The sequence below is a fragment of the Mya arenaria genome, chromosome 9 (assembly GCF_026914265.1).
Source record: "Mya arenaria isolate MELC-2E11 chromosome 9, ASM2691426v1".
In the NCBI taxonomy this organism is placed as follows: Eukaryota; Metazoa; Mollusca; class Bivalvia; order Myida; family Myidae; genus Mya; species Mya arenaria.
In genome coordinates, this window is record NC_069130.1 from 48,087,176 (window position 1) to 48,100,503 (window position 13,328).

The window sequence follows — 13,328 nt, forward strand, 5'->3', positions numbered from 1 at the left end:
AAACGAAAATTGAGTTAGAATCGATTTTGTGTAAATTTTAACTTAAGTCATATTTTGAGCCAAACTCTGATAAAGGAAGTAATTATGACTCTAACTCAAACATCATGAAAATAGATTATGTAAAAAGGAATTCGTCAAATGTCAATGACGTAATTTTGTTTTACGTGCAAACATGACGTCAATTACGGCTATATTCAGGAATATACCTGTTATGGAAAGAACAGACTACACCTACTTTTCTGTTAGTGTTGCCATGACACCAGGTAAAAAATGTGTGAACACCTTTGTTCATTCTTTCCTTGGCAGAAAAACACGAAATAACAAACACCTTTTAATTATTTTTGTAAAAAGGGCAAACACGATCATTTTGAGTAATGAAAAGAAACATGTTTCTACCATAATAATATGATGATAACACTTGATTTACAATGTCATAACTTTGGATTTTCTCAGTGATTGTGTCATTTTCAATAAGAACTAAACCTAAGTCGAAAAATAAATACGGTATACGGAATCAGTAACTAGCCAACCCCCATTATTTAGGCCTAAACAAAAAAGAGGTTTGTTTCTGGTTACCCGACCGACTCAATTTATTTGCCACCGACTCAAAATATTTTATTGCAAAAAAAATCACTTGCCAAAAAAATCCGGTATCCGCAAAAAAATTGTCCGAAATTTATGCCATTTGCTAAATTTCACAACTAGATATTTTTTCAGCTCCAACCGGTGCATTAGTTCTTTTTTCCTGACAACAAAATGCCCCTTGAGTTGACCGGAATGGTGACGAAATTAACAATAACATGCCTGATTGCAGTAAATGTATACCCTTGCACTCCTTGTGCATTGGGATTCAAACAAATAAAGTGTGTAGAACAAGGACAACCTGTAAAATACCTTTTCGATGAGTTACATGGCAGAAAAGAAGATGTTGAAGTTGACTGCCAGAAAAAAATAATAATTTTTTTTTTTAAAAAAAACCCTACCTACCGACCCAATATTTGTTGGGCATGTAACCAGAAACAAACCATTTCATTTTTTTAAGGCCTTATTTGATGTCACTTAGGGTTAATACAGAAGTGTGTCCTTTCATGATTTCAGAATTCAGCAGGTCGACTGCCCAGGTTGATTTTTAATCTATCACAAGCCATCAACTGACCACTAGCGGACCCAAGGAAAGGGGGGGGCACCCGGCGCCCGCCCCAAAGTCGTACAAGTTTACTTTTTATTTCAGTACAGTCCTGAGAAAAAAACCTAATGAAATACGCCCAGAATGCACCTTTTGGAATAGTGGCATAGAAGTTGTTAAATTTTTCATGGGGGAGCACCCCCCCCCCCACACACACACACACCCACGCCAACAATTTGAACAAAATAAATATAGGTTCTGACGGAGAGGCGCAAGTCAAAACGTTACGCCCCTTAGTTACTTCCCCTCTAACGTCAATGATCCTGGAGCCGCCCCTGTTGACCTTGTGTCCTTCATACCCAATTTTCACACAACGGCCCGGAAATAATATGTGAATTTAAAAAAAATAGCATACATGTTGTGGTTACATTACACTATTACTTCTTCATAGCCGAATTTGGGGAAGAAGTAATAGTGAAATGTAGTCACAACATGTATGCTATTTTTTTAAATTCACATATTATTTCACAAGTAAAGACTTTTGTATTCGTTTATTAATGAAAGGTAATTGATGAAATATTAGTAAGGTTGATTGTATTATAAAATACAATATTTAAAAAAAAAAAATATTTTCATTAATGCGACGCAAAACTGTGTTGAGATTTTTTTTGGATATTTTCAGAAACTTTATCAAATTTCTCCAACTAGATGCATGTTCAGGTGAGAATAGTGGTTGCAATTGAAAGATTAAAGGTTTATCTGCATGTTGGCTGCATGTTTTTGTTGCAACTTTTCGTTTGGGTGCTTTAGTAGGCATGTTTTTCTTAGCTGTCACATTTCGATGAAATTGGAGTTGTTTCACTTTACTCTATTTAGACAAATCGAGATTTTCTGACTTTGTAAAAGTGCCGTAATTCATAGTTATTTATGCTAGATAGTTGGTATGAGTGACCCCTTTGATATATCTGAAGAAAAAAAAAATATATTTTAGGTAAAATGGCACCAAATTTTGTAGAGGTCAAAATTCAGCACATTCCCTCCAAATCACTGTGGTCTTTTCATGTCTTGAATGTCACAATTCAATTTAATAATCATGATAACGTAATTATAGAACGACTGTTTGTACTTAGATAAACAAATACCTCGTATCCCTTATGTCAGCATTAATTTAGGTACAGTTGTTGATTTTCAAGTTAATTCAATGTTGCCGCTTCCTTTAAAATGTCAACAGACACAACACTACCAGGTAAATAAAAAACGCCACCCTAATACTCCACACTGGTTATCAAACACTAGCATATTTTCCCAAACTGCTTTTGCATTTGCCTCCCATAAGAGTTTTAATTATTTATCTTTCCAATCAGATCAATGAATTGTGACTATGTAAAGGTTACTGCAACACGTTCAGTAAAAATGTTTGCGGCGAACATTTCCTGTTTGGTTTTTCCCGCTTAACGTGTACATGCACTGCGTTGCAACAGAGATACAAAACAAAACGTTCGCGAGCGTTTTGTAAACGCTCGCCTTACTGAACTCGGTCGGTGGAATTACCGAAATCCTGGTAAATACCGAAATCCCCTTTCATTTTCATAGGTATATATCGTTTTCTTGTATACGCCCGGATTCAATACTTTATTGTGTTCGAATCTTATATGCCGTAATTGTTGGAGGATGGAGAAGGGTGGAGAAGTCGGGGTGGGTCGTGGTGACTAAAAACCCGGGACCCCCTTTCATTTACATAAGTACATACAAAAGAAGAGTATACGAGGAGGTAATTGTTGGAGGTTGGAGAGGGGTGGAGAAGTCGGAGGAGGGGTGGGGGTGGGGGTTGTGGTGACTAAAACCCGGGACCCCCTTTCATTAACATAAGTTCATACAAAAGAAGAGTATACGAGGAGGTAATTGTTGGAGGTTGGAGAAGCCGGAGGAGGTGTGAGGGTGGGGGTCGTGGTGACTTAAACCCGGGACCCCCTTTCATTTACATAAGTTCATACAAAAGAAGAGTATGCGAAGAAGTTCTAACGCCGTTGCTTCAAATCTGCATTGTGTTTATGGCTTGTATGCCGTACGTAGTTGTTCGTGGTTGGAGAGGGCAGTGGGAGTCAAATGAGGTGGTGGGGGCGAAAACCCGGAACCCCCTTATATTTTCAAAAGTACATACAATAGAGTATGCGACTTGGTTTGTATGCCGGGATGATCTAATTCATTGTGTTCATCGCTTGTATGCCACACGTAGTATGTGGAGGGGGGGGGGGGTAGTTAAACCCGGCACCCTTTTTATGTTCATAAGTAATGCGAGGTTTTGTACGCCAGGATTGATTAATTTATTGCGTCATCGCCTGTATGCCGTAGTTGGTTGTAGTTTGAGTGGGGAAGGAGAGTCGGTGGAGGGCGGTTGGGGTGACTTGAACGTAATCAAAATCAACAAAGTATAATAACATGCTTTGTTCATTCAATTTCTTTTATGAAAATTGTACTGTATTGAACGGCACCGCACGGTACTGCACAGCAAGACACTCAAATGTGAGATCTGATAAGACAGCAGACGGTAATAAAGATAAAGAGCAATACACTGAAGTTGTGTTCTTTACACGGGCTGGAGTTATTTTGTTTTCGTAGATATTGATATTTAATGTTTTAACTTCAAACTAGTAGTTCAATATCACATAATTTTTTTTATTGAGTTTCTTATTTTAGTATGTCGTACATTGATTGTTTAATAGCTGTCTTATTTTTTTATTGATATTGCTCGTAATTAGTTATCAGTTTAGTTCGTTGAACCCTAACCCTAACCCCAACCCTAACCCTCGCATTTATTCATCTATGTATTATTTATTTGTATGTGTATGCGTATTGTGTATGTTGTGTAATGTGACGATGAGCTGTGTATATGCTTAAGTCAAAATAAATTTTCTGTTCTGTTCTGTTCTGTTCTGTTGAAAGCGCCTTTGAACGTGTATATAAAAATGGTGCTATATAAGTTAGTCAATAAAAATAATAATTGTGTATTGTGAACAAGTTGTGTGTCGAGAAAGGTGAATAATTGGTATCAAGCGGGAGTTGATTATACAATTGTCCTTATGTGTATCATAACGATTTGTATGTGTCTCAACAGTTTTGTGGGATCGCTTGCTATGTTTCATTGCACAATCTCGTGAAGAAAGAAATGCAAATAATACAATTTCACTTAAATACCATCACTGCACGTAAATACGAATCATCAACATCATTTTAACATTGGTCATATTAGAAAAGTGTACTTAATGAATAAACGCATAAGATTTTATATCATAAAGCATACCATTTAAATACATACATGCAATACTCGTCTCAATATCGATATGGACATGTCATTGTGAGATATTGGTCCATGTTTGTAATGACACCCCGCTGTGACAGATTCTTATCGTGCGGTCAGTATTTGGAAACATGCTGTCACTGATGACTATAATACGATGTGTATTGAACCCCAATGGCGTTCTGGTTCAAAACGGAATGCTCCTGTGAACCAGAAATTAAACCTTGTATTTACACAAAGGTAACAAGTAAGAGTACGCGATGTATGAGAGAAACATCTAAAGTCTGAATATTATTTTCTTAATGCAATGCAGTTCAATAGTACATTGCAAGTCAATATTTACTATTAATATATATGTACGTTTTATCAATGTTATTCGTATTGTTCTTGGTATATTAATAGTTTAATATATATATAGGGAATAGATTTTAAGAAAAGCGTTGTACGCATTTGCTTTTAAAAAGAAAGGCGACGAATATTAGGGGGAAAGTTGAAAGCGAATGTGGAATTTAAAATTGGCTCATAAAGTCTCAACACCTTGAGGCTTGAGAACGTGATATGTCAAAATTCACGTGTTTGGTAAAAAGGTGTGAATTCGCAAAACCTAATGAAAGCGCTTGTTGATAGATCAAAGCTAGAACCGTGTAATGAGTGTTTGTAGCAAAATTAACACCTTAGCATGGCTTGAGCACAATTGTCAGATTGTCAAAAGTGCTGTTTTAAACTTGTAAGGTTTAAGTAACCAGGCCCTAATTTCTCGAAACTTCTTAAGATCCATAGGCTTAAGATGCTTATTTCAATTAGACAAAATACATGCTGATAGAGATTTTTACATATGAAATATTGTTTATTGTGATAATCGTAATGATAATTCTTATTTTGATTATTAAAGCAATTAAAAAAGTATATAAAACGCAAAATATTGAAAGACAAAAATAGTGGGTTTAGCTTAATCCAGTTATAAGAGACTTAAGAAGTTTCGAGCAATTGGGGCCAGGACCCCTTTGTAATTTGAATGACGGTAGATCAATCGCATGTGCATTTTATTAGCTGGACTATTCGAGGAATAAGGAGGTCTACTACTCGCCCAGGCGCAGGCGCCTGGTTATATTTTTAGGACAAGTTTGGATTTTCACTCATAAGTACAATACCCTTTTTCAATTGACTTAATACTTCACACAATTGTTCACGGCCATCACATGAGGTTAGATAACTCCATATTTTCCTTTACACAAATCAGCTTGTACATATATTTTATTTATTTTGTTTTATACACTGAATGTTCAGGATTTCATATGTGTATTTAACTGCAATTATTATACATACATTTGCCACAACTCTTGCGCGTTTGTGAGTGCTACATTTCTGCCGAAGAGAGCCATTACATAGCTCACTTGGACTTAAAACATTGCATTCCTGTATGAGTACTAACCCATTTAAATTCTGGTGTGCTTTTATGTGAATAGTTCTAAAACGGGATATTGAGGTTTATAGAAAAATGTTTGTGAGCTAGATAGGTCCATAAAACAAACAACGTACAGTTCACGAGTACTGTCATAGTGGCAAGACGGTAATTAATTAATTCGAACTTATCACTTAACGGTCATTCCCGTAAATGTTTTGGCAACCAAACTGTTTTCGCAGAATAGGATGTTTATTTTAAAATAAAGTATCGATTTCTTTCGGGATTAATTGATGAATATTTTTAACACTGCGTAAGCAGTCCGTCTTAAAATAATACGAAATGAAAACCAATAAGGGAGGGAGGTTATTTTCACAATACACATTTATTATTTTTATTGGTTAACTTTATATAGCACCCTTTCGATACACACGTTCAAAGGCGTTTTACAACGAAATATATAACTTATTACAGGCAATATCAATAAAAAAATAAGCCACCTTTAAAACAATCAATATACGACATACTAAAATACGAAAACAATCAAACAAAAATAAAATGTGATATTAAACTAGTCGTTAAAACATTAACATATATGAAATTGAAAGGACTTCCCGGGATTTAGCCCCCCCCCCTCCTCGTCCGACTTCCACACCCTCTCCACCCACCAACTGGCATACAGGTCACGATCAAAATGAAGTAACACATATCGGCGTACACACCCTCGCATACTCTTTTGTATGTAAGGTACGAGCCCTACCCTCCTTTACCTCTTTGAAATGAGGTATGTGAAAGTAGTATTTGAGACTTCTTCATAGCCACCCCCAATTCCCCACGCATCTCAAACCACCGACAACTACGGTACACAAACCACCTCGCAGACTCTATTGTATGTAAAGTATGATCCCTACCATCCATTACCTCCACACTTTGAAATGAAGTATCGGAAAGTAGTATTTGAGACTTTTTCGTAGCCACCACCCCCTCCTCTGACTCCCCCACCACTCTCCAACCAACCTCAACCACGACATACAACCCACTTCAACACAATACAGTTATAAACCATACTGCATACTCTTTTGTATGTACTTAGAAATATGAATGGGGTTCCCGGGTTTCAATCACTCCCTGCCCCACCCCAAACTACTCCGACTCCCCCACCCCTCTCTAACCACCATAAAATACAGCATACAACCCACCAAAACAGAATGCAGTTTTGAAGCCCCGGCGTACGAACCTCCTCGCATACTCTTCTTTTGTATGAACTTATGTAAATGAAAGGGGGTCCCGGGTTTTAGTCAAAACGACCCCCACCCCACCCCTCCTCTGACTTTTCCACTCCATCCGGGCGTATAAAAGAAAACGATATATACCTATGAAAATGAAAGGGGATTTCGGTATTTACTAGGTGTTCGGGATTTCGGTAATTCCACCGACCCTACTGAACTGGACTTACCGAAATACGATTATTTACCGAAAGACGGATAAAATTACCGAAATACGCATGAAAGTTACCGAAAGACGCTTTCTAATGCATTTATTTTTAAATAATCTTGTATTTATAATGATTATACGCAGGAATTTGCTCTTTGAATTCTTAACATCATAATAGTGTTTATTTTGAATAATTTCAATGGCAGCCATCAGTCGAAGTAACACATGTTTGTTCTCTGACCCAGTCAACGTTATAGATGCAGCTCTATACAGGCAGTTGCCATCGCCAACAGTTTTTATGGGCTTGTATTTGGTCAAAATAATTGGACTGATATGTGTGAGTAAGTCACAAGAACTATTATCAATGCTTGCCGTTGTGTGACTTCACACATCAAGTTGTATCGCTACATCGTAGGTATCGAGCAGCATACGCTCAGGTTTGCCCTGGTTTGTAAGACTTAATGACTTTCCGGACATGCCATGTTGGAGTCTGTAAGTGCACAATTGTACCATTTTTACTACTTAAAACGTTCGTGGTATCGATATTGAAAGTATGTTTGTTAAATGCTATTAGATAAACTTTGGAATAATTCCGTAACATAACCCGCAGGTAAATAATACGTAATAAATATTTAAATGTCAAAACCTCTTGTTTCACCAAACCACATATACGGTTCACGAACAAACATACTATCAATACCGATAACATAGTTCTACAATTAACATTTACATCATATGATAAAAAATTTCTTCTAATAGCATATCAAAAAGGATATATCATTGCAATCACAAAATGAATGAGTAGACACTCTATATTACTGTGTAAAATGTAATAAATAATGTTCGTAACGGATATTCCCAAATTATTTCGTGTTAAAACACTATTCGTATTTCGGCCTTGATATGTTTCTATTAGGAATAAGATATGTCTACTCCTTCAATATAACAGGTACTTACCTTGCAAGTGCAGCTCCGGCATCATATGATAATCCACTATATGCACACGATTTACAAACAAATTTGAGGTTTTTGGCACTCCAAGACGTAAGGTCTTGCTCGGACAATTCAGAGCATTTAGCATGAACCCAATTAGAACAATGTATGCATTGATCAGTACTTCAGTCAACAGCACATATAGCACAAGGAAACTCATCCATCATTAATGATTTCAGAGTGTGAAGTTCTATTAATTTGGACTTCTTTAATACTTACAGCAATAACTTACCTTTTTACTCGCGATTGTTATTTATGAATCTTCAAATGAGGCCGTCAATTTGTGTGAAAATCACCCGCAATGATAAATGTACACGTACTGCGGTCCTTTAATGCGTAATTATTATGGTATTTACTCAACACGTGTCACAGAGCCGAAAAGGGTTTACCCAAATTAACACACTCCCAGTTATACCAAACTGTCCCCAAAAAAACGTGCCGCTACTTTGTGGGGTGTCATATACCGGGTGATAATAATGTTGTTTTAAACATCGCCTGATTTTGTGTATTTGGTGTGGTCTGGTTAATATTGTCCATAAGTAAGCTAATTTACCTGAATATGAGAACTTCGCTGTTTAAAAACTTCTTTTTCAATTTTCATAATACAATATTATAATTTGAAAGCCCTAAACTATACTGTTGATCTAAGTTGTTTAAAAGAAAATGATTTTAGCGACATTTTCGACCTATTTCAAAGGCAATGTTTCAAATATATTCCAAAATACTTTCAAATGCTGTTTATTGATCTAACATTTCCATAAGAATATAAATGCTATTATTTGAATCCAAATTCATAATCATTTCCATAATACAACAACTAATAAGTTAATTTTACCTGCGTTAAATCGTCTTTCGGTTGGCGAAGGGAGACAACTATTTCACTGACATATTGTCCTTATTCAATTGACCAATAAGTAAATATTTTCATTATCTTTTTCATTTTTATGAGTGTGTTTTAGTTATATGAATATTATGAGATCATCATTAATTGGAATAATTGTTTATTTTGGAAGCTTTTATATGTCTTTCGGTTGGCGAGTTGGCACGCGGAATTCGATCTCGAACACTGAAATTTCAACTGCCTATTACATCATTATATTTTAATATTTTTCTCTAAAATTTGGTTTGGTTATATATTTGTATAAAATTAATATAAAAACAACAAAATAAATGCATTAGATGGCGTCTTTCGGTAACTTTCATGCGTTTTTCGGTAATTGTATCCGTCTTTCGGTAAATAATCGTGTTCGGTAAGTCCATTAACCGACTATATAATAAATACATGAGTTCACAGTCGCCAAATTTGATTCTAAGACGAAAATTGAGTTCACGTGCGAACGTTCTACGGGCGGACATGTCTATGCATACACCAGAGTACTCAGGCGTACCTATGCACACACCAGAACACCCGGACATATCTGTGCATGCTCCAAAACGCCCGGACATACCTATGCACACTCCAGAACGCCCGGACATACCTATGCATACTCCAAAACGCCCGGACATACCTATGCACACTCCAGAACGCCCGGACATACCTATATGCACACTCGAAAACACCCGGACATACCTGTGCATACTCCAAAACGCAAGGGCGTACATATGCACTCTCCAGAACGCCAAGGTGTAATACTCCAGATCGAGTGCCTTGACGTACCTATGCATACTCCAGAACGCCCGGGTGTACCTATGCATTCACCATCTAGTGCCCGGGCGTACCTATTCATACTCAAGAACGCCAGAGCTTACCTATGCACACTCCAGAACGCCCGGATGTAACTATGCATACTCCAAAACGCAAGGGCGTACCTATGCTTTCTCCAGGGTACCCGGACATACCTATGTATACTTCCGAGTGCCCGGGCGTACCTATGCATACTCCAGAAAACCCGGGCGTACCTATGCATACCCAAGAAGGCCAGGGCGTACCTATGCATACAACAGAGTGCCCGGGCGTACATCTGCATATCCTGAACGCCTGTGCATACCAGTGCATACTCAAAAGCACCTATGCACACTCCAGAACACCCGAGCGTACCTATGCATACTCCAGAACAACCGGGCGTACCTATGCATACTCCAGAACAACCGGGCGTACCTATGCATACACCAGATGCCTTGGTATACCTATGCATACTCCGGAACAACCGGGCGTACCTATGCATACTCCAGAATAACCGGGCGTACCAATGCACACTCCAGAACAACCGGGCGTACCTATGCACACTCGAGAACATCCCAGCGTACCTATGCGTATTCCGGAACACCCGAGCGTACCTATGCATACTCCAGAACACCCGGGCGTACTTATGCATACCCCAGGGTACCCGGGCGTACCTATCTATACTACATAGTGCCCGGGCGAACCTAGGCATACTCCAGAACACACGGGCGTACCTATGCATACTCCAGAACACCCGGGCGTACCTATACAAGCTCCAGAGTGCCCGGATGTACCTATGCACACGCCAGAACGCCCAGGCGTACATACTAAAGAGTGCCCGGATATACCTATGCATACACTCGAACGCCCGTTCGTATCTATGCATACTCCAGAGTACCGGGGTGTACCTATGCACTGGCCAGAACGCCCGGGCGTAATTATGAATACTCCAGAGTACCTGGGTGTACCTAGGCAATGGCCAGAACAACCGGGCGTACTTATGCATAATCCAGAACGCCCGGACGTACCTCCAGGGTACCCGGGCGTACCTATGTATACTCCAGAGTGCCCGAGCGTACCTATCCATACTCAAAAACACCCGGGCGTACCTATACATACTTCAGAGTGTCCGGGCGTGCCTATACATACACTTCAGAGTACCCGGGCGTACCTATACATACGATAGAGTGCCCGGGCGTACCTATAATACTTTAGAGTGCCCGGGCGTACCTATACATACTTCAGAGTGCCCGGGCTCTGGAGTATGCTTAGGTACGCCTGGGCGATCTGGAGTATGGATATGTACGCCCGGGTACTCCAAATCGATCAGATCTTCCAAAACGATATGGTTATAAGTCAGGAGAATTTAACACCATGATTCTGACTAGAACAGTCCCAAGACCTTAGCCTCATTGATCATATTTAGAATACAACCTACATGTTAAGCCAGTGAAATTGCAGATAGACAATCGTTAAGAACTAAACTTAATCATTAAGAATTTCACCTTTCGAGCGTGTTTAAAGGTCCGACACTCCCTGTGTCAGGCTTTGCGTTGTCAATGTATCAGACAATGAGGCCGTATTCTAATTCAGTTAGATGACCTGAAGTAATAACTTAATGAATAAGAATGGGTGGATTGAGCGTACCTTATGTCATCTAACTATTACAGAGCCTTGTGCTTAATTACAACTGCTTTGTTACTTTCGCAAGATCACGTTGTATAAAAGCAAGGCTGTGATTTTGCAATTCCATAAAGCGCGTTACCACACTGTCAACATAGTTTAAATAACCTAAACACTTTACAAAACCTGGCCTGGTTTTCGTCAGAAAAATATAAGGGTTATTTAAAATTTTCTAAACAGTAGTACCAATTAAGTTTTGTTTTCGAGTTTTGCATTGTCATTGAAAGAACAAAAAAGAAACTATAACTTACTTTAATATGCAGTTTTTCGCTTATTCCAGCAGTCTACACATTTAAGCACCGTTTGTCTAACTGCCAGCCAGCTATGGTAGCCTCCGCAAATCAGAGACACCCGGGCATGTTAAATAGTAAGCGGTAGATTGCATGGCTCGTTGAACAACCTCGTTTCCAAAGACGATCTTGTGTGCAAACAGGCGACGTTTGTCCTTGACACAGATGAAGATCACGTTCTGTTATAATGTTTGTAACAATGCAGACACAAATTCTTAAATAAACACTAACACAGCTAAATCACAAATGCGTTGATATCAACAGTTATCATAAGGTAATCGATATTCTTTGTCCGCTTACATCTCAATCAAAAGTTAAGTTTTTTGGTAGGCTACGGTGGCATAAAGGTGACATCCGTAGCACTCAATTTACTAACTTGTGGCCACAATTTACTATGTTGTGGTCACAATATAAACAAAGTGTTGCGGATGTCATCTCTGTGTCACCATAGAAATGTACTAAATGCGATTTCTACGTCACTTTGTACAAAAAATAGATATAATTTAAGGTAAGCAAGAAAAAAATGTTTCTGAGTCGGCTGGAAAAATCCGAGCCTCGAATACACTGCGTGGCCGGTACGCGTTTACGGTCAAATTTTCCATTTAAAGTGGAAATCAAGTTTAGGTAAGTAAGTAAGTGGCTCATGGGAATTTGAGGCAAGGCAGGAATATAACTTTAAAACATATAAATATATCATGATAATAGTCAGATCGCGTGCAAGCTTAAAAAGGTGTGCAAAATATGATATAAACCAAACAAGGCTTGATTTTATCTTCATTTTGCCATTTTGTTAAGCTGATAGCTGTAAAATTTAGACAAACAAAACTCGGTATTTTGTTTTACTATAACATATTCTTATCTATAAAACAGGATTGTCTGAAAGATTGCTCAATTGAATATGTTGTTCGTTGGTTTGCATTTAAACATCCCATTGTGTCGTCTATTCACATAATGATTTAGCAAAGCAACCACATTATCTATAATTAACATTCCATGAAAGCCGTCACAAAGAGGTATAGTCTTATTGTTTAAGTGCATATTAAGGTCTTCCTGAAGTCTCACATGAACATTTAAAGAATCGAAAATATTAGAAAATGCAATGCATATCTAACTTGAATCTAAACCACTTTTTAACTTATTCAGTAAAGCACATGTGTTAAAACAAAATCTGAACTTTTTAATTATTCTAACATCCATTTTTGTCGAGCGGTGCGGTGACCGAGACAGAGTTGTCAAAATAGCGCGGTTCCGTGTATATGCGTGTGCCATGCGTCAGTTCGGTAAGCGAGACATAGTTGTCACAATGCCAGTGCCATGTATATGTGTGTGCGGTGAGCGAGACAAAGTTTCATAATGGCGGTTCCGTGTATATGCGTGTGCCATACGTCAGTGCGGTAAGCGATTCATAGTTGTCACAATGGCGGTTCTGTGTATATGCG

General features: G+C 38.3%; 1 protein-coding gene across 2 annotated transcripts in view; it reads right to left on the bottom strand.

Annotated features, from left to right (window-relative positions):
• The window catches only part of LOC128203556 (uncharacterized), a 33,240-nt gene extending 21,140 nt beyond the window's left edge, over positions 1-12,100 (bottom strand). Inside the window, exon 1 of one of the 2 annotated variants that reach the window (XM_052905016.1) lies at positions 11,851-12,100. The gene's annotated coding sequence lies outside the window, so the exon portion shown is untranslated. Of the gene's footprint in view, positions 1-2,268; positions 2,341-11,850 lie in introns of those variants that run through there. The other variant, XM_052905017.1, reaches the window with a different exon arrangement.
• Positions 12,101-13,328: the final 1,228 nt, after the last annotated feature.